At 50.3% G+C, this 17,624-nt stretch overlaps 1 protein-coding gene across 9 annotated transcripts in view; it reads left to right on the top strand.

Annotated features, from left to right (window-relative positions):
• The first annotated feature begins 3,107 nt into the window (after nucleotides 1-3,107).
• Nucleotides 3,108-17,624, top strand: part of DNAJC5 (DnaJ heat shock protein family (Hsp40) member C5) — a 31,445-nt gene continuing 16,928 nt past the window's right edge. For 4 of the 9 annotated variants that reach the window (XM_082644134.1, XM_082644139.1, XM_082644136.1 and 1 more), the window contains exon 1: nucleotides 3,127-3,285. The gene's annotated coding sequence lies outside the window, so the exon portion shown is untranslated. Of the gene's footprint in view, nucleotides 3,286-6,750; nucleotides 6,888-8,383; nucleotides 8,478-17,624 lie in introns of those variants that run through there. The other 5 variants (XM_082644137.1, XM_082644138.1, XR_014296033.1 and 2 more) reach the window with 4 other exon arrangements.

The following is a 17,624-nucleotide window of genomic DNA, read 5'->3' as shown; positions in this document are numbered from 1 at the left end:
TGGCAAAGTAACCGACAGGCAGGATCCCTGCACCCTAGGGAGAGGCAGGCAGGAAATAGATGGTCTCAAATACAAATTCTAGATCTTCAGTGCCATGAGAGGGTGTGTTGGTGACAAAGCTGTGGGGTCTCTGGGGAAGGGGTATGGAGCATGGGAAGGAGCCGGCCAGCTTACAGTGGAGTCTGGGCTGAGCTGCCAGAGCCACGCAGGCAGGCACTTCAGCACGAGGGTGGCCGGCCGGCCAGGATCCACCCCACTGAAGGGCTCGGGCCTGGCGTGAGAGCCGCTTGAACTCCTGAGGTCGTCCGGCTGCAGCTGTAACAGCTGTGGTGCAGGAAGGGGACCGTGTCCTCGGCTGGGTGGGTGGGTGGAGGGGCTCACTGAGAGGGGGTGGGCCTTGGGAAGAAGAGGGTCCTGTTCCTTGGGCCAACAGTGTGCGGCCATCTTCCCATCCTCGTGGCCCCGCTCTGCTGGGGCACCACGTGAATGTGCCGACCACGGGTAGACGACAAGTCCTGGAGGAATGAGGCAGGGGTGGGTGAGCTCAGGTGGTGCAGAGTGGGGAGCAGGGACCTGGGGGTGGAGTGCAGGGATGCTGCAGGGAGGACTCCTCTGCTAAGTGTCTTCAGGTCCTCTGTGTACAGGATTCAAAAGTCAAAACTGGGTGTGAGGCCCGCTCAAATGCACCCGTTCCCTGTACACCCCCCACCCGCCCTCTACGATGGCTCTTCACCCTCCCAACGCTTTCTTCATGCAAAACCGAGCAACTACGAATGTGTATTCTCATTCCCTTCCCGTTCTTACTCAAAAGATGGCTGCCAACTTCCTGCACTCTGCTCGCTCTTCTTACTGGAGTGCCCGCCCCACCACCCCCAAAACTCTTCCGGGGAGAGCCTGGCTCTGCACTGCGCTGGTGCTTCACGTGTCCATTCCTGCTGTAGTGGGTGTGCCCAGTGGGAAGTCCCTTCACTGGGAGCATCGGGCCTCCTTTGGGGTCAGAGGGCATGGCTTGCCTGAGATGCAAGAGCAGGGAAAGTTAATGACTCCAAATTGTATGAGAGACACGCCCAGCCCGGCAGTCCAACACGACATGAGGCCACACCAAGTGGAGAAGCACCGCCGCTGCCCCCAGTCAGCGTTGCTCTCACTGACGATGGAAAGGGGTTCCATGTGGTCTTCACTTACTCAGTGTTTAAATGTCTGTGGGTAAGAGTTTGCTAGGCTCTTGTTCTGGGGTACAAGGATGACCCTGACATGGACCTAGGCCTCAGGTGTTCCCCGTAAATAACGGACCCGCGAGATGAGCTTTGAGGGCTTGAAGGACTGTAGCAAGTGGTGGGGCTGGCATTGGAGGGCAGCCATGGCACCTGCTTCCCTGAAGTCTCAGTTTCCTCTCAAGGTGAGGATAGGGGCACCCACCTGGCCCAACTGAAGGGCCTGCAAAGCACAGGGCTGGACTGCCTCCACTGTCCATATTTGACGGTATTCTCCCTCTTGTTTTCTCCAAACAGGTTGGCTTGTTTGTTTCTAGACATATTTGTAATAACGCACTTCTAATACATACCGTGCACTTCGCTCATGTCACTGTCAGGAGCCATCACAAAACTTTTCAGTGCTATCAGGTAACCTGTGTGTACATCTTAGAACTATAGTTTTCCATTTGAATGTGCTGATTGGTACAGTTGTGCAGGTTTCCATTGTCACTATTCTAAATAACACCATCAAGAGCAGCTTGGTGCATACAACGTTTTCTGTATTTGGGGACATTTTCTCAGAAAGAATCTCCCCAAAGTGGAACCAGTAGGTCAGGGAGGGACTCACTAAGGCCTGCTTCATTCGTTCTTGCAGTGCCCAACACAGCTTCATTCTGAAATTGGTACCGGGTTCATTTGGTTCTCTCATTCCGCCTGCGACTCTGGCCCAGGATCTTTAATCCTTTTGAATCAACAGACATAGACACTAATCTGGCCCTTCTGTTTCTTGGTTTTTAAAGGCCTTTTCGTGCCTGCTTGATGTTGCACAATTTAATGGCTGCCAGGCGACTTCCTGAGCTCTCTGCCACTTGCAGGCCCTGAGCCTCGGACAAACTGGGCAGTTCAAGGCCGGCATGATGGCAGAGAGGTGTAAGAGGGCAGAGGTGGACGGGGCTGGAGCTTGTTGGCAGAGTTTGGATTTTACTCAACGTGTTTAGGGAGCCTTGGATGTCATAAAGTTTCTGTGTTAAGAGTATGACTCCGCTGAGTGGAAAATGGCCAGTGGGCAAGCATGGAAGTGGGGAGGCTGGCCAGAAAATCTGTTGGATGGCTTCTAGGATGAAAACTGGCACATACCAGTGTACCAGGCACAGAGCAGGCATTCAGTAAATGGTAGAACTGTTTCTGTCATAAGAAGTGATAGGGAAGGGTAACGAGCAGGTCTCCCCTCCCTCAGGGGGTCAGTGAGATGAGCAATGGTCGTACCTGGACAGGGAGGGAAGTGAGTGGAAGTTCGTTCAACTGCCCTTTCAAGACATTGTTTGTAGGTGGTTCTGGGAGGGCCCGGACAATGGCGGCGGCACTTCGGTGATTGGGCGGGCAGACAGGAAGTCGCATCTCTGCGCTGCAGGGATGAGCAAACGTCAGTCCCAAACAGTGGCTCAGGGGACGCCGGCCTCCTGGTCATCTCCCACCAGCTCCCTCTTCCGTTCTTTGACGAGAACAATTATGTGTTCTCAATCTTACGTAAAGCGCGGGGCAAACTCAGCTGCAAGACAAGTCCTCGCACCTCTCCCTCACGGCGGCTGGCCGCAGCACCTGCCGGCGCACCGGAGAGCACCTGACGCTCTGGTGAGCAGGCCCCGCCCCTGCGCTCGGCCCCGCCCCTGCGGGGCGGTGGACGCTTCCGATTCCGCGGTGCGAACTCCGCCCACAGCTCCCGGGGCCCCGCCCGTGGGCTGTCACTCGGGGCTCCGCCCCACTGGTGGGTGGAGCCTTCGCCCAGCGCTTTCGGCGCACGCTCGGCCTGCCCCTCCCGCGGCTCCGACCCGCCGGCGCCCACGTCCTCTCGGGAGCGCGCGCGCCGGTGCGGGTGCGTGCGTGAGCGTGCGTGAGCGTGCGCGCCCCCGTCGCCTCTGCCGGTGCTGCTCCCGCGCCCTCTGCCGCTGCCCCAACCGCCGTCTCCGCTGCCGCCGCCGCCGCCGCCGCCGGGTTCCGAGGCGCAGCCCCGGCTGAGGAGCGCGTCGGCCGGCTGCCCAGCAGCGCCGCGCAGGGAGGAGCGGAGCCGGCGGGCGGGCGGGCAGGCGGACAGGTGAGCTCGCGGCGGGCCGGCGGCCTCGCGTCAGGCCGGCCGGGCGGGCGGGCGGGCGGGGGTTCGGGGTGACGAGAGCGGAATGAGGGGGCGGGGGCGGGGCGCAAGGTGAGGGTGACGGGGGGTGGGGTGAGGGGGTGCGGGGTGGCACGGCGCGGGGTGGCGGGGCCGCGCGGCAGGAGGCGGAAATGGCGACGACCCTCCCTACCCCCTCGGGACCGGGGGCGGCGGCGCGGCCGGAGGAGCGGCGGGAAGGCCCAGGCCGTGCGCCGCGGTCGGGGCACCGGGCCCTTGCTTGGGGGCGGCCAGAGACCCGACGTGCGGCAGCCAAGGCCCCCCCCACCCCCACCCCAGCGCAGCTCGCGCTCCGGGGCCGGGGTCTGCGCGGGGCGCCCCCGCCCCGGGGAGGGTCTTTGCGGTCCTGAGGGCCGAGAAGAGGGGCGCCGCCGGTCCAGCAGCCACGTAACCTGTGCCTGGGTCATTACGCTTTTAGCTCGCGGAATTGAGCTTTGTTCCTTGACGCGCTGTAGATTAATCTCGCGGGTGAAAATCATCTGGTTTGTAAGAAAAAAATGTTTTCTCTGCTCGCGAGGACATCTGAAGCAGTGCCTTGTGTTGTAGTCTTACCGAGAGAGGGTTAGGAACTCATTCCCGCGGGTTCGAACTTGTTTGTGTTGAGCGGCTGGATCAAGGACTCGCTTTTTCATGTGCCTAAGAGATGAGTTCTCAGAATTCGCTCAGTTGTGCTATGCAGGAAAAGAAGCAAACGTTTCTGTTTTATTTTCGTTTTCAGGTTTAGGTGTGATAGAGGTCATAGACTGAGAGGTGCTGTCCTGGACACCTTTGTCCTTACTATTTGTCTGTTTAAAAACTACCTTGCTGACATCGACAGTTATACTGCCCCGTCTTAAATCTGGTTGGCTGAAGGCAGAACTCTAGTCAAAGCTTCTGAGATTTTGTGTTCGTTTATTTGCTTCTCTCTTGTTAAACGTGGTGCTGAGTTTCAGGATCGAGGCACCTGTCAGACTTTGAGAGATGAAATTATGAGGCAAGACTTATGGGCTTTCAGAAACTTCCTGAGAGCGTGCAGCTCTCCTTCCACCTGTGTCAGGGTTGCGGGACTTGGGGCACCTCTGATGGCACGTGGCCAAGCCAGGGGCTGAGTGGCAGGTGCTTCCAGCAGCACGGGGCTCTGAGGGGCACACGTATTGCAGCACCCCCATGCCTGGCCCCCTTGGCCCTGGTGAAGTCAGAGCAGCCAGGGGTTGTCCGGTGAGCAGACACTAGAGAGGCACGTGGAGGAGACAAGGCCTTGCTGGGGCATCTCAGCTGTGGAACCAGTGTGGCCTCGGATGGGGACCCTTGCGGGGCAGGGATGCCTGTCAGGCCACCCCCATCCTCTGTGACCAGTCTCCCTATCACTGGCCCCCTGACTCACTCTGCGGGCCCCCCGCCACAGTGGCCTCTTGGCCAGGCTCTCAACAGACTCCTGTGCTCCGTCCCTGGCTCTACCCGGATCACTGGCGCCCTCACCCTTAGGCTCCGGGAGGGCAGGCCTTCCCTTACTGCTTTACCTGGAATTTCAGCTCGCCACTTCCTGTTTCCTGTCTCCCTTTCCTGCTTAGTTTTCCCACAGCACTTCATTCTTCTAATGTCCTGTTTAATATATTTATTACACTTAATGTTTTACTATGAGGTGAGGTCCACAGGGAGGCTGTTTTGTGCAAAGAACAGTGGCTGGCACGTACTGCGTGTCCAGGAAATACTGTTGGAATGAATGGAAGTGATGATCGTCGTAGCAGCTCTGCAATACAGTGACCTTGTCACTCGAAAGTCATTGTGGCTGAGTACTGAGTACTGTGGCTGGGTTCTGAGGCAGGTGTGTGGCAAGTCACCTCCCCTTTGGGAAAGGACAGCCAGTTAAGAGGAAGATCAGAAAGGTACTTAGGCTCTCCCTGTAAATCTTTTTGCAACTTTTAGTCTATAGTTAGTGCAAAATAAGAAGTTTTTTGTCAGATCTACCACTGGTAATGATGCTTTTAGAAATTGTCTTTGATTAACCCCCCAGAAAGTAAAACCCACATGCTAGTCCCAAATACTCAGTGACATTTGTTTTGTTTATAAATTTATTTATTTGTTTGTTTGTTTGTTGGCTGCATCGGGTCTCAGTTGCGGCGTGCAGGCTCTTCGTTGCGGTGTTCCGTCTTCTCTCTAGTTGCGGCACGCAGGCTCCAGAGCGCATGGGCTCTGTAGTTGCGGCACGCGCGGTCTCTGGTTGTGGCACGCAGGCTTAGTTGCCCCGCAGCATGTGGGATCTTAGTTCCCTGACCAGGGGTCGAACCAGTGTCCCCTGCATTGCAAGACCGATTCTTAACCACTGGACCACCAGGGAAGTCCCGACATTTGTTGATTAAATGGGTGAGATGGAGTAATCTGTTAGAACCACATGAAAGTGAGCTGTTCCCGAGGCCTGCTCTGAATCCTGATGTGTGACTGAAGGACTCAAGTCATTTCCAGAACTTTCACTCAGAGTGAATTTATGTTCTTGGTTTTTCACTCATTGTATTAACGTGGTGCTGGGACTGAACAGATACTGCATGTTTCTTGGCCCTTTGTGTTCTTGAGTGCCCCTCACTCGTGGAGGAAGGATGGCTCTGTGCTCAATGCTGAGCTACCCTGGAGACGTGTGCTTTTTGCGCAGTCTCAGACCTGGAACTTGGAGTCAGGCCTCTGCACTGGTTCCTGTGCTGACCTACCTGACACCACCAGGCAGAATCCCTAGCAAGCTGCTGATGGTGCATCTCAGAGCCCAGGTGTGCCATGCCTGCCTTGGTCCTGGACTGTAGAAGATGCTCAGTAGGTGTTGGATGAATGACTAAAATTGAGGCTGTGAGGCTGGGAGTAAGGAGACGAGGTGGAATTTTATTTAAGGTGGGACTTTGCTTTTAAAGTCAGGAAATAAAATGAGCGTGATTTTTTAAAAACATTTTTATTGGGGTATAATTGATTTACAAATGATTCTTTTTCTTTTTTTTGGCCACACTGCACAGCATGTGGGATCTTAGCTCCCCAACTAGGGATTGAACCCTGGGCTCCCTGCAGTGGAGGCCTAGAGTCTTAACCACTGGACCGCCAGGGAAGCCCCAAAATGAGCATGATAGACACAGATATAATCACCCTTGAAAAATTCCTTAACTCTTTTATAAAGTACTTTGTACAGGGTTTGGAGCATACAGTGCTGTAGGCAAACCGTATCTCAGCCAATGAGGGCAGCCAGTTTTCCAGTAAGGAAACAGACCCTGTGTCTTCAGGGGACAGGTATGGTGCTCCCCATGCAGTAGTTAAAACTGCAGTGCTCCCCAAATGGGGCTTGTTGTTCTGTTCTTATTGGATGGTCAGATCAGAGCATTCCTCAGCTGCAGACTCATCTCCTGCTCTCTCACAGTCCTTCCCTGTCTGTGTGTCAGCAGAATCTGTGCTAGACTTTCCTTCCTGAAAGGGGACGAGACTCGGGCTCACATGATGGGGCCCCACTGAGATGAGGGTCATGGTACCTGCCCTGACTGCCTGTTGGGGGAGTACAGGAGATGGTAAGTGGGAAGGTATGTCATCAACTGCTTCCTAAATCTTAAGTGACAAAGATGCTGAAAAATGGCAGTAGTCATATTTTATGAAAATGCTATCCCTCATTTAAGGGAGGGAACTGTTGGGACTTCCCTAGTGGTCTAGTGGTTAAAACTCCAAGCTTCCAGTGCAGGGGGCATGTGTTCGATCCCTGGTGGGGGGTTCTAAGATCCCACATGCCTGGCGGTGCGGCCAAAAAAAAAAAAACATGAGGGAACTGTTATGCTTTTACTGTCCTGATAGCAAGGCCAGTGCTCAGGTAGTGACATTCCCTGAAGAGGATTAACAGCAGTCTGTTATTGGTCACTCGAAATTCAACCCAGAGGATTTAAGGATTAGATCACCAAACAATGTTTAGTTTTGATTTTGTCTTTTGTTGTCTTTGCATTAATTTTGTTTGAGGACGTTGTATGGGTGAAATGGTATGTTCTCTTGGTTATTAGTACTTGCAGACATTTAATAGGTTTTGGTCTTAGCAGGTAAGAGTTGTTTAAAATTCTAAGAGTTTTGCAAACATATTGGTAGCTCACATTGAAATTGCAGGAAAGAAGTACAGAATTTCATTCTCCAAAGAGAGAGTATGTAGTGAAACCATACATTCAGTGGGTGTCACTGAAAATGCCTTCGTAAGTGGTTTGCTTTTCAAGGGTTGTCTGTATACATCGAAGGTCCACTTCACTCCAAAATCATACTCCATTGTAGGTGTATCTACATCACTGGTTTTTAGAACTTAGTTCTGTGGCAGAAACCGTAGTCTTTTTTTCCTGACATTAAACCCGACTAATATTTTCAAATTGTGTGATACATTGTGAGTGATCAGTGAATATTTCTTGAATGTATGAGTGTAAATGAACCTTGTTCATCATCATGAGTTACTTACAATTTAATATATATATTTTTATTTTTGGCTGTATTAGGTCTTCATTGCTGTGCGCAGGCTTTCTCTAGTTGCAGTGAGCTGGGGCTACTCTTCGTTGTGGTGCGCGGGCTTCTCATTGTCATGGCTTCTCTCGTTGCAGAGCACGGGCTCTAGGCGCACGGGCTTCAGTAGTTGTGGCTCGCGGGCCTTAGAGCGCAGGCTCAGTAGTTGTGGTGCACGGGCTTAGTTGCTCCACGGCATGTGGGATCTTCCCGGGCCAGGGATCGAGCCCGTGTCCCCTGCATTGGCAGGCGGATTCTTAACCACTGCACCACCAGGGAAGCCCCGAATTACTTATAATTTTATTGTGCTTTTAATTTCTCTACACTGAACAGTGTAACACCAGAAAACATGGCGGTGTACGCAATGAAATGTGCAGTCATTTGGTGTCTCCATTGCTGTGTTCTGAGGAATTCTGTGCCAGTTGGTTATAAAGTTGCAGGCCTGGAAGTCAGAGGATTGGAATGCTGACTTGCTACCCTGCCGGCTGAGCCCCGCCCTGGCTATCTCTGGGATGGCCAGCCCCGTTCTTAGAGAGCTCTCTCTGCCCTTCACCTCTGTTCTTTTCACTGGGTGGAGTGAAATGTGTTATAGTGAAGCCATCAGAACTGAGCTATCCTGTACTGTCTGGCCCTGTGGTGCTTCAGAGGTAATGAATTCGGGCGCTGGGGGTCCAAGACCATGGGCTCCGCGTCACAGCCCCGACTGAGCTGGACTGGGCTCTGCAGGGGGAGCCTGTGCCACTGCCTGGCTTGTAGTTTTTTCCTTCTGCTATGGGAAGGGATTTGCAGCATAGCAGATGTTTGGTTTTTAGTTAGGTGGTGCCATTGAATTTTCCTTTATTAAAAAGGAGTGTCTTTAATTGTGGAGAGGGTTTCTCTAAGATAAATAATAAAAAATTCTAGGTCAGAGAATACACACTTTATTATTTTTGCCATATATTGCTAAATTTATATTTCCTCCCGCAGTGTGTGTCTTTTCTTCTTCACCTACACAGGATTTTAACACTTTATATTTTATATTTTGCTGCTAATTTAGCTACTGCTGTAGGGTTTGATAATAAAATGTGAGATTTTTTCAACCAGTTGCAATAAATTTTGCTGTGTCCTTTAAAATAAGAATTTTAAGTAAATTAAAAAATAAAGAGTGATAATTTAGTGATAAATAGGCTTTTTAAGATGCGTGAAACTAGGCCACATCTGTTTTTTTTTTTTTTTTTTAATTAACTGAAAAAGAAATTGTATTCCGGATAACAATTTTTACTGGACTGTATTTACCTGATACTTTGAATCATGAGGCTCATCACAAGTAAAGCTGAAATATTTTAATGCAATTTAATGGCCCAGTTTCATTTTGAGATGAAACTAGAACGTCTACAATTTAAGGATTGTCTATGAAGTATTTCTTAACTTGTCGAAGCATAGTTGTCGTCTGTTGGAAACAGTTTGTTTTCTTCTAAATTGACTTAGAGGATGCCTCCCCTCCCCCTACAGCAAACCCTCTGAAGCAATCTGCTTGTGAGCAGGCCAGGGTTACTTAATATGCATCAGCCATAATCCCCAGGACAGCCTTGCAAGGTAGCTGTTATCCAATTGTATAGATAAGGAAACTGAGATTAACATATTTTCTCTAGTATGAAAGTGTGGTATTGAAGAATAAGCACAAATAACGCTGTCACACACCTTAAAATGACAACACGGAATTTACCTCTTAAAATGCTGTTTCTGGGCTTCCCTGGTGGCGCAGTGGTTGAGAGTCTGCCTGCCGATGCAGGGGACGTGGGTTCGAGCCCCGGTCCGGGAGGATCCCACATGCCGCGGAGCGGCTGGGCCCGTGGGCCATGGCCGCTGAGCCTGCGCGTCCGGAGTCTGTGCTCCGCGGTGGAAGAGACCACAGCAGTGAGGAGTCCGCGTGCCACAAAAATAAATAAATAAATAAATAAATAAATCAGCTTACCATGTCTTCTTTAAAAAAAAAAAAAAAAAATGCTGTTTCTGTTGGTGACGCTTTCTCTTGCATCATCCTGCCTGGTTGGGTGCCCCTAACTGACTGTTTCCAACACATCCTTCCTCCTGGTGTGTAGTGTCCACGTGACTCCCACGCCTTTTTCATCTGCCCCTGTCCTTTCTTTTATAAAAATTGATCCGTGACAAGGGAACTGTAACCCATTATCTGAGGGGGCTGTCCTGGTGGCCTAGTAGGCCAGCCTGTCCAGCCAGCTCCTAACACCAGCTCATCCTCTCTCAGGCTGGTGGACTGCAGTGCACGTAGGCGTTAGGGGCACTCTTGGACCTGCTCTCCTCTGGGGGAGCTGTGCAAACCGTCGTAAGTGCCTGTGATGTACCTTTTACTTGTGACATTCCTTAAACTGCTCACAGAGTCGCAGTGTCGTGAGGCAGACCTGTCACTTCATCAGACCCCCCTGCTGCTCCCTGGAGTGGGCAGGGGTCTTTGACCTTTCCTCACCCCAGAATGACCATCCAGCTTACGAACAGCTCACCTCTTTGTGTGGTCACAGGGGCAGAGCGTGTTGCAGTGAATAGCAGCTCGGTACAGCCTTGCCTGAGTAGATGCCTGACCCGTAAAGCCTTGAAGGCAGGTCTCTTCCTATATTTTTAAAAGGCAAAGGACACAATAAGGCAAATCAGTGAAGTACGGATTTTACATCTAAAATGTATGCAACAATAATTAATATTAGTGTTCAAGCTGAGAGTCAAATAAAGTATAACCTACATAACTTTTATTCACCATTATAAACTTTGTGTATTTATTTTAGTTTAAAAACACAGTAAAGGGTTAATATAGTACCTTATAAGGCTTGTAGGTTAGTACAAGAAAATAAGTTATTTGTGCTCAGGGCAGGGAGAACTTACTCCGCTTTGTAAAATGGTTACCGACAATCAGTCGAGTTGTACAGCACTTGGAGTCAGACGTGAATTTGCATGACGGTCCTGCTGACCCCTGGCACAGTGGCCTCGAGATGACTCAGTTTCTGGGCCTTAGTCTTCTCATCTGTATGTTGGAGGCCGTAACAGTAATGGCTCGTGTTAATCTTGTATCCGGCACCGTTCTCCGCATTTCACACGACTTGATCACGGACACACTGTGCCAGGCTGTCTGCAGCCCCACTGGACGAAGAGGAGATGAAGCTGTTGAATAACTGCCCAGGTCACTGAGTCCATGTGTTGCAGAGCCAGGCTCCAGCCCAGGCAGGTAGCCCAAGAGCTGCACTCTCACCACCCACTGGGCTGGGCACCTGCCCCACAGGCTTCTTGGTCCAGAGCATGTGTGCCCCTAGATCCCTGCACATGGTAAGCACTCCCTAGGTTGTAGGTGCCATGTTGGTGAAATCACAGCACTGATCATAAGTTCTGCCACCAGTAAGTACAACTGTGACAGCGCGTGCATGTGTCTGGACGCGCTTCTGACGTCAGGGGTCTCTACGCTCGGCTCGTCCTGGGGTACTTGGTGCAGCTCATACTTGGTTTCGTACCAGATGTGATGGAATGGTTGGTTGTGGTCATCGTTGCAGGGTCCATTGCTTCATCAGAGGCAGTCAGTCCAGCAGTGGGAACCCTGGGCGGCCCCCTCCCCAGGGGCTTTCACATGGGGCAGCCCTGGCTGGGGCGTCCCAGTGCAGCGCGGTTCCTAGTGGATGCGTTTCGGGACACGTTCCTGCTGGAGACACAGAAGATGTCGTGGCTGCATCTGCTGCGTTTGATGAACTTCGACCCGCTTTGTGTGTCTTAGGCTTCTGCTCATTCTGGAGTTGGAGTGTCCAGTCCCCTCCCTGGGGGCGGAGCTGCCCCCAAGGTGGTGGGTCGTTGGGTTGTCAGTGTCACACAGTGCACTGCTCTGAGCACTGTGGGCTCTCCCGGAAGCGTTAAGTAGGTCTCTTAGCCTATGTGTTTCTGTGTGACCGTGACTTTGGTCACAAGTGTTTTCATGTGATATTCAAAGTTGAGGATTTGAATGTCGTGACGGTCTCTAGATAGTAAGAAGTCCTTCCTGGTGAGCGTTCACGAGAGTGGGCCTGCACCTGGTTGCCAGGCAGCGTCACGCCCTTTCTGTCACGATACAGATACCTCCGGTTCTCCAGTCTATCTGCTGATCTGCAGGCCTAGTCCGCGGAGGGCCGGGGGCAGCAGGTGGCTGCCTGGGTTGAAGGGTACCTGTGACTTCAGTACGTGAGATTGTAGGGGTTGTGAGGTTAGAATACCAACACCCAGAAAGCTCCCCTGCTCATTACTTTTATAAGAAATACTTTTGCCTTCCACGGTCTAGTTTCATATTTAGCTTTGGGGATATGTTCAGGTTTTCTGGAAATGTTTGGTCATAGCAGTGGTCTGCCTAGAATCTCTCTCTGCAGCCTCGTGCGTAGGGGAGTACCTGTTGGCTCCAGTGCTGTGATGATGGAAATGTCACCTGTGTCTGTCGGTCATGTTCTGGTGTCAGGGCTCCAGCTTGTTTTGGGCCCGCTTTACACAGAGGCAGTGTCGCCCTGTTGTTTGCACCTCAGGGATGCTGAACAGGCAGGACCAGGAGGGCCAGGTCGGAAGTGAGGCTCTCCTGTCCACATTGGGCCATAGGCAGCCTCCTCTCTGAGTCACAGGCTTTTGAGAATGTTCAGGTTTTTTTGACTCTCCTTGTATTCAGACACATAGTTAAGAGTTGTTTTGCTCAACTTCTGACCTTTTCCTTTTGACTGACTGTATGTAAGCATTAGTTGATGAAAGAAAATCCTTATTTGGTTTCTGGACATAAGTCACTACTGATAAAATTAATTCCATAGACCATACTGAATGCTCGGCCGGTACTGGGGCAGTCGCTCAGTTTATACCTCAGAAGGGCTTAGGGTGTGGCCATGCTGGGGCCTTTCAGCTGCCCCGGGGGTGTCTGCTGAGCCCTTGTTGGTCAGCGTCGTGCTCCCTCTGTGAGGGCCGAGTGTTCAGTGTCTTTACTACTGGAATACATGCTCTTTTCGTGACCAAGCATTGTGCTTATCGTTAGGTGAAAGTGCTGCTTAGTTACTGTTCTTTGGTAGGTTGGCCCGTCTCCCTGGGGTTCAGACCCATTCTCTCTCGTGCTTTGATGATTGGCGGGGAGCCCTTCTTCAAGACGGATCCGTTTGACGCTAATTCTCTCTCTTTGTCTTAAGGCTCGGCATCACTGTTGCTTTTTATTTTTCTTAGAATTAAGGAAGAAAGATGACATCTTTAGGGGTTCCTCTATTTTCCTGAAGAATTTAGGAATTCTTTACGTTTGAAATTCATTTTAAGTTAGGAGTAAAGGTAACAGACGACTATGATACTCAGCATCGTCCCTTTTACCCCTTCCACGTTTGTTGACTCTTGCTTACAATTCTTCAGATATATCTGTGGAGGTCATTGGTGGCTGTTTCCTTCTAATCTGCAGTGTATTAATCTTTTCCTTCTGCAACAGATAATGAGTTCAGAGTCATGCATTCAAACCACTGGTTTTCCACCGTGTTCTGCGTGTGTCCCCAGCACTGGTAGGAGTTGGCCCTCCCTTGCCTGAGGAGGTGAGGTGCTCCAGACCCAGCTGGTTCCCCGCCCCCAATATTTATTTATTTATTTGCCTGCTCTGGGTCTTAGTTGCCGCATGCATGTGGGATCTAGTTCCCTGACCAGGGGTTGAACCCGGGTCCCCTGCATTGGGAGCGCAGAGTCTTAGCCACTGGACCACCAGGGAAGCCCCCCCCCCACCAGCTGTTTCTTGAATGTCCTTTTTCCAAGGTTAATCACGGATTTTAAATGACGATTCCTTCAAAGAAGAGAGGTCAGCTGTCTTTGGAACACCAGTTGTACTTCATTTTTAGTATCTTTAATTTCAGTGAAGTTTTTCTTCTGTGGGGCCAGGCCCCAAGTGTGGGAAGCTATGCAGCCGTGCCCGCACCAGGCTGCACCCCATCCCCTCCCCGAGGTGCTGGCTCACGGTCACTGCATCGCACCTCATGGCTGTGTCCCGACTCATCACCTGGCGGATCCCCTGTTCCTTCTGTCCTGACCCGACGTAGCAGCGTCTTTGTCCTCCTGTCCCAGCGTAGCTGCGCTTACCTCTTGTCTCCTGTGTGACAGGACTTGGTCCTGCTCCATCAACAGCATGCATCGTGCTCTCGCTAACTGGAGGGTGTTGGCCTTTCTTCCTTTCTTCCCTTCTCCTCCTCTGACTCTCATTTGTCCTTTTACTTTTACACTGTCAAGAGAAATTTACGTTGTGTTTTGTAAACATAAAGTTGCTTGTCTGTAAGTTTATTGCTGAAAATCCATGAACTGTTCACGTTATTCCCACTTGTGGAAACCGTGTTTATTACGGAGCCTGGGCCCTGCTCTGATGACGCTTTCCTCCTAGGCTACTGCCTCTCCCTCCCCAGGTTCCTAACAGTCTTTTTCTTACATTATTAGCCTTTTTATTAGCTTCTGTATTTTCCGACTACCCATGATATGATGTATTATCTTTGTGGCCTGGGACTTTCTTTACTCTGGGCACTCTGTCCTCCTACCCCTGGCAGCACAGCGGCTTTCAAGGCTGCCTGTCCAGCCACACATTCCTGCGATGACCGGCGGCGGGCGGGGAGGCTGGAGCGCCTCATGGCAGCCCTAGAAACCTCTGCACCTCGGAGGGGCATCCCCAGAGACAGTGAGAGGCCCTGGTGTGGCCTTCCCACCATGCCTGTCCCAGGGGACACGGGGCAAACCATGGGATTACCTGCTCATCGCTTTTATTTTATTTTATTTTTTATGTTTTAGTTTTTTGGCCCCGAGGCGTGTGGGATCTTAGCTCCCCGACCAGGGATCGAACCCACACCCTCTGCATTGGAAGGCGAACTCTTAACCACTGGACTGCCAGGGGAGTCTCTGTTCATTGCTTTTAAACCCACCTTGTCTTTGTAATGGATGCTTGTATTAAAATATGATTGTTTTAAGTATTATTTAATGATGTGTGTAGAAGTAACAGAATTTGTAGCTTTTGTAAAAATTTTTGAGACTGCTTCAGGTAATTTTGGAGGTTTTTGAATAAAGTACTCTGAGAATGGAACCAGATAGAGAGCCCTCACCACCACCCATAACCCTCCCCTGTGGGAGTTAGAGTGCACCCGCAGGTCCTAGGGGAAGACTGGACATTCTGTGGGGGCGCCTGGGACTTTGGGGCTGGCATTGCTCAGACGAGTGATGCTGGTCTGTGTCTCATGCTGGGCCCAGGTTAACCCCAGATGGAGCGGATGACCTGTGGGTGACAAAACTTGAGAATAAGGTGTAGGAGAATTCACTTTGGATTTGGGGATGGAGAAGGATTTATTGAACAAAAAAGAGAAAAAATACGTTCACAAAGATTTGATATATTCATTTACATAAAAATTAAATTGTGAGAGGGAATTCCCTGGCAGTCCAGTGGTTAGGACTCCGCGCTTCCACTGCAGGGGGCACGGGTTCAATCTCTGGTCAGGGAACTAAGATCCCGCATGCCGTGCAGTGTGGCCAAAAAAAAAACAGAAAAAGTGAGAGGTCTGTTGCATGATAATGTGCAAATAGGTAACACTACTGAACTGTACACGTAGGAGTGGTTAAGGTGGTCAGTCCTATAGTTTTTACCACAATAGAAAAATGTATGAACGTGTGTTTATGATAAGTAAAAAGAGATGGGTGGGAAATCGGGAAGCCTGGGGGCGCCCGTCATTGTGGGGTGTGGTCATCTGGGTAGCGGGTGGCCTGCCCCTTCTCTGGGAGCCTGAAGTTCCACTTGCAGGTACACACCCTACAACAGTTCTTCCTAATCTGTTTGTGGTGAAGGACCAGATTTTATTTGTTTTAACTTCCATTGTGTCACAGGCTGATAGTTTTGTAAACTACAATGAAAATGACTAGCTAGAAGAATAAGTCGCAAACAAAACAAAAAAATGCAAGCCCAGATATTTTTATTTTTACGTTTTTAAAATAAACATACAGTAAAGTTGACCTTTTTTTTTGATGTACGGTTCTCTTGAGTTTTAATACATAGAGATTTGTGTAACCATCGCCCTGCTCAGGCTGTGGAACACGCTCATCGGTACCCACCCCCCACGCCCACGGCATCCACTGTTCTGCTCTCTGTAGGTATAGCTGTCTTTTCAAGAATGTTGTGTTCGTGGAATCAGAGAGCTGGCAGCCTCTGCGGCCAGCCTCTGTCACTCAGCGCCGTGTTACTGAGAATCCTCCACATCGTGTGACGGACGCCTCGTTCCTTTCTGCTGCCGGGGGCGCTCCATTGTGTTCACCTTCCAATTTGTTATCCTTTCACAGGGACATGTGTGTTGTTTCTGGGTTTAGCGATTATAAATATTCATGTACAGGTTTTCCATGTGAACATTAATTCCCATTTCTCTTGAATAAATGCTCAGGAGCGGGAGGGCTGGGTCATGTGAAAGCCTATCTTTAAGTTTATAGGAAACTTCAAACTCTCTTCCAGAGTGGCTGCCCCATTTTGTGTGCCACCGGCAGTGTACGGGGTCTAGCCGTTGTTCACCCTCACCAGCACTGGGTGTTGTCTGGTTATTTTTTAAGCCATTCTGATACATGTGTAGTGGTATCTCATTGTAGTTTGAAGTTGCATTTCCCAAATGAGTAGAGATGTTGAGTATCTTCTCCTGTGCTTATTTGCTATTGCTCTGACAGTTGGGTAAGTCTTGCTGTCACCTTCTGCCCTTAGCACTAACCTGAGCTGGCAGGGCATCACCCCGTGCCTGGCACTGCCCTAGAGAAACTGTAGGTGGGAATTGCTCAGAAGGTTCAGAGGACCCCAGTAATAGCAAAACCTGGGAATGACCAGGCATCCTCCAGTGGAAGAATGGATTGATAAGTTGTGGTCCGTTCCCAAAATGGAATTTGTCCAGTACTAGGAATGAGTGAATTATAGATATATCCAGCAATTTGGGAGAATCTTAGAAATATATTGAACTTCAAAAACAAGTCACGGGCCAAAAAAAAAAAACAAGTCACAGAAGGCTGCATACACAGTGTTAAGACCATTTTTTTAAAACAAGATCTTATTTATTTATTTATTTATGGATGCATTGGGTCTTCGTTGCTGCACACGGGCTTTCTCTAATTGTGGCAAGCGGAGGCTACTCTTTGTTGCGGTGCGCGGGCTTCTCATTGCTGTGGCTTCTCTTGTTGCAGAGCACAGGCTGTAGGCGCACGGGCTTCAGTAGTTGTGGCACACGGGCTCTAGAGCACAGGCTCAGTAGTTGTGGCACATCGCCTTAGTTGCTCCGTGCCATGTGGGATCCTCCCGGACCAGGGCACGAACCTGTGTCCCCTGCACTGGCAGGTGGACTCCCAACCACTGAGCCACCAGGGAAGCCCCCAAGACCATTTTTTTAAGCTCAAAAAATTAAAACTAAATAGTGTTTAGGGAGAAACATATGAGGTAAATTTCTTTAAGCAAGGGATTGTAATAAATATTGCTTCAAGGTAATGTATATGGGGAGAATGCAGGAAGTTTCAAAATTATTGGTAATTTTCTAGTTTTTAAATTGAAGGATGGGATCATGGTGTTTATTTTATCATGATGCATCATGACTTATATGTGCCATATCTTCCCTCCTGTGTATCAAATATTATATAAAATATTTAAAATAGAACCAAGGGACTTCCCTGGTGGCCCAGTGGAGAAGACTCTGTGCTCCCATTGCAGGGGGCCTGGGTTCACTCCCTGGTCAGGGAACTAGACCCCACATGCATGTTGCAACCTTTAAGAGTTTGCATGCCACAACTGAGGAGCTCACGTGCTGCAACTA

This window comes from Mesoplodon mirus, assembly GCF_964341445.2.
Source record: "Mesoplodon mirus genome assembly, chromosome: 15".
NCBI lineage: Eukaryota > Metazoa > Chordata > Mammalia > Artiodactyla > Ziphiidae > Mesoplodon > Mesoplodon mirus.
The sequence above is the reverse complement of the archived record's forward strand: the minus strand, read 5'-3'. Positions and strand labels throughout refer to the sequence as shown.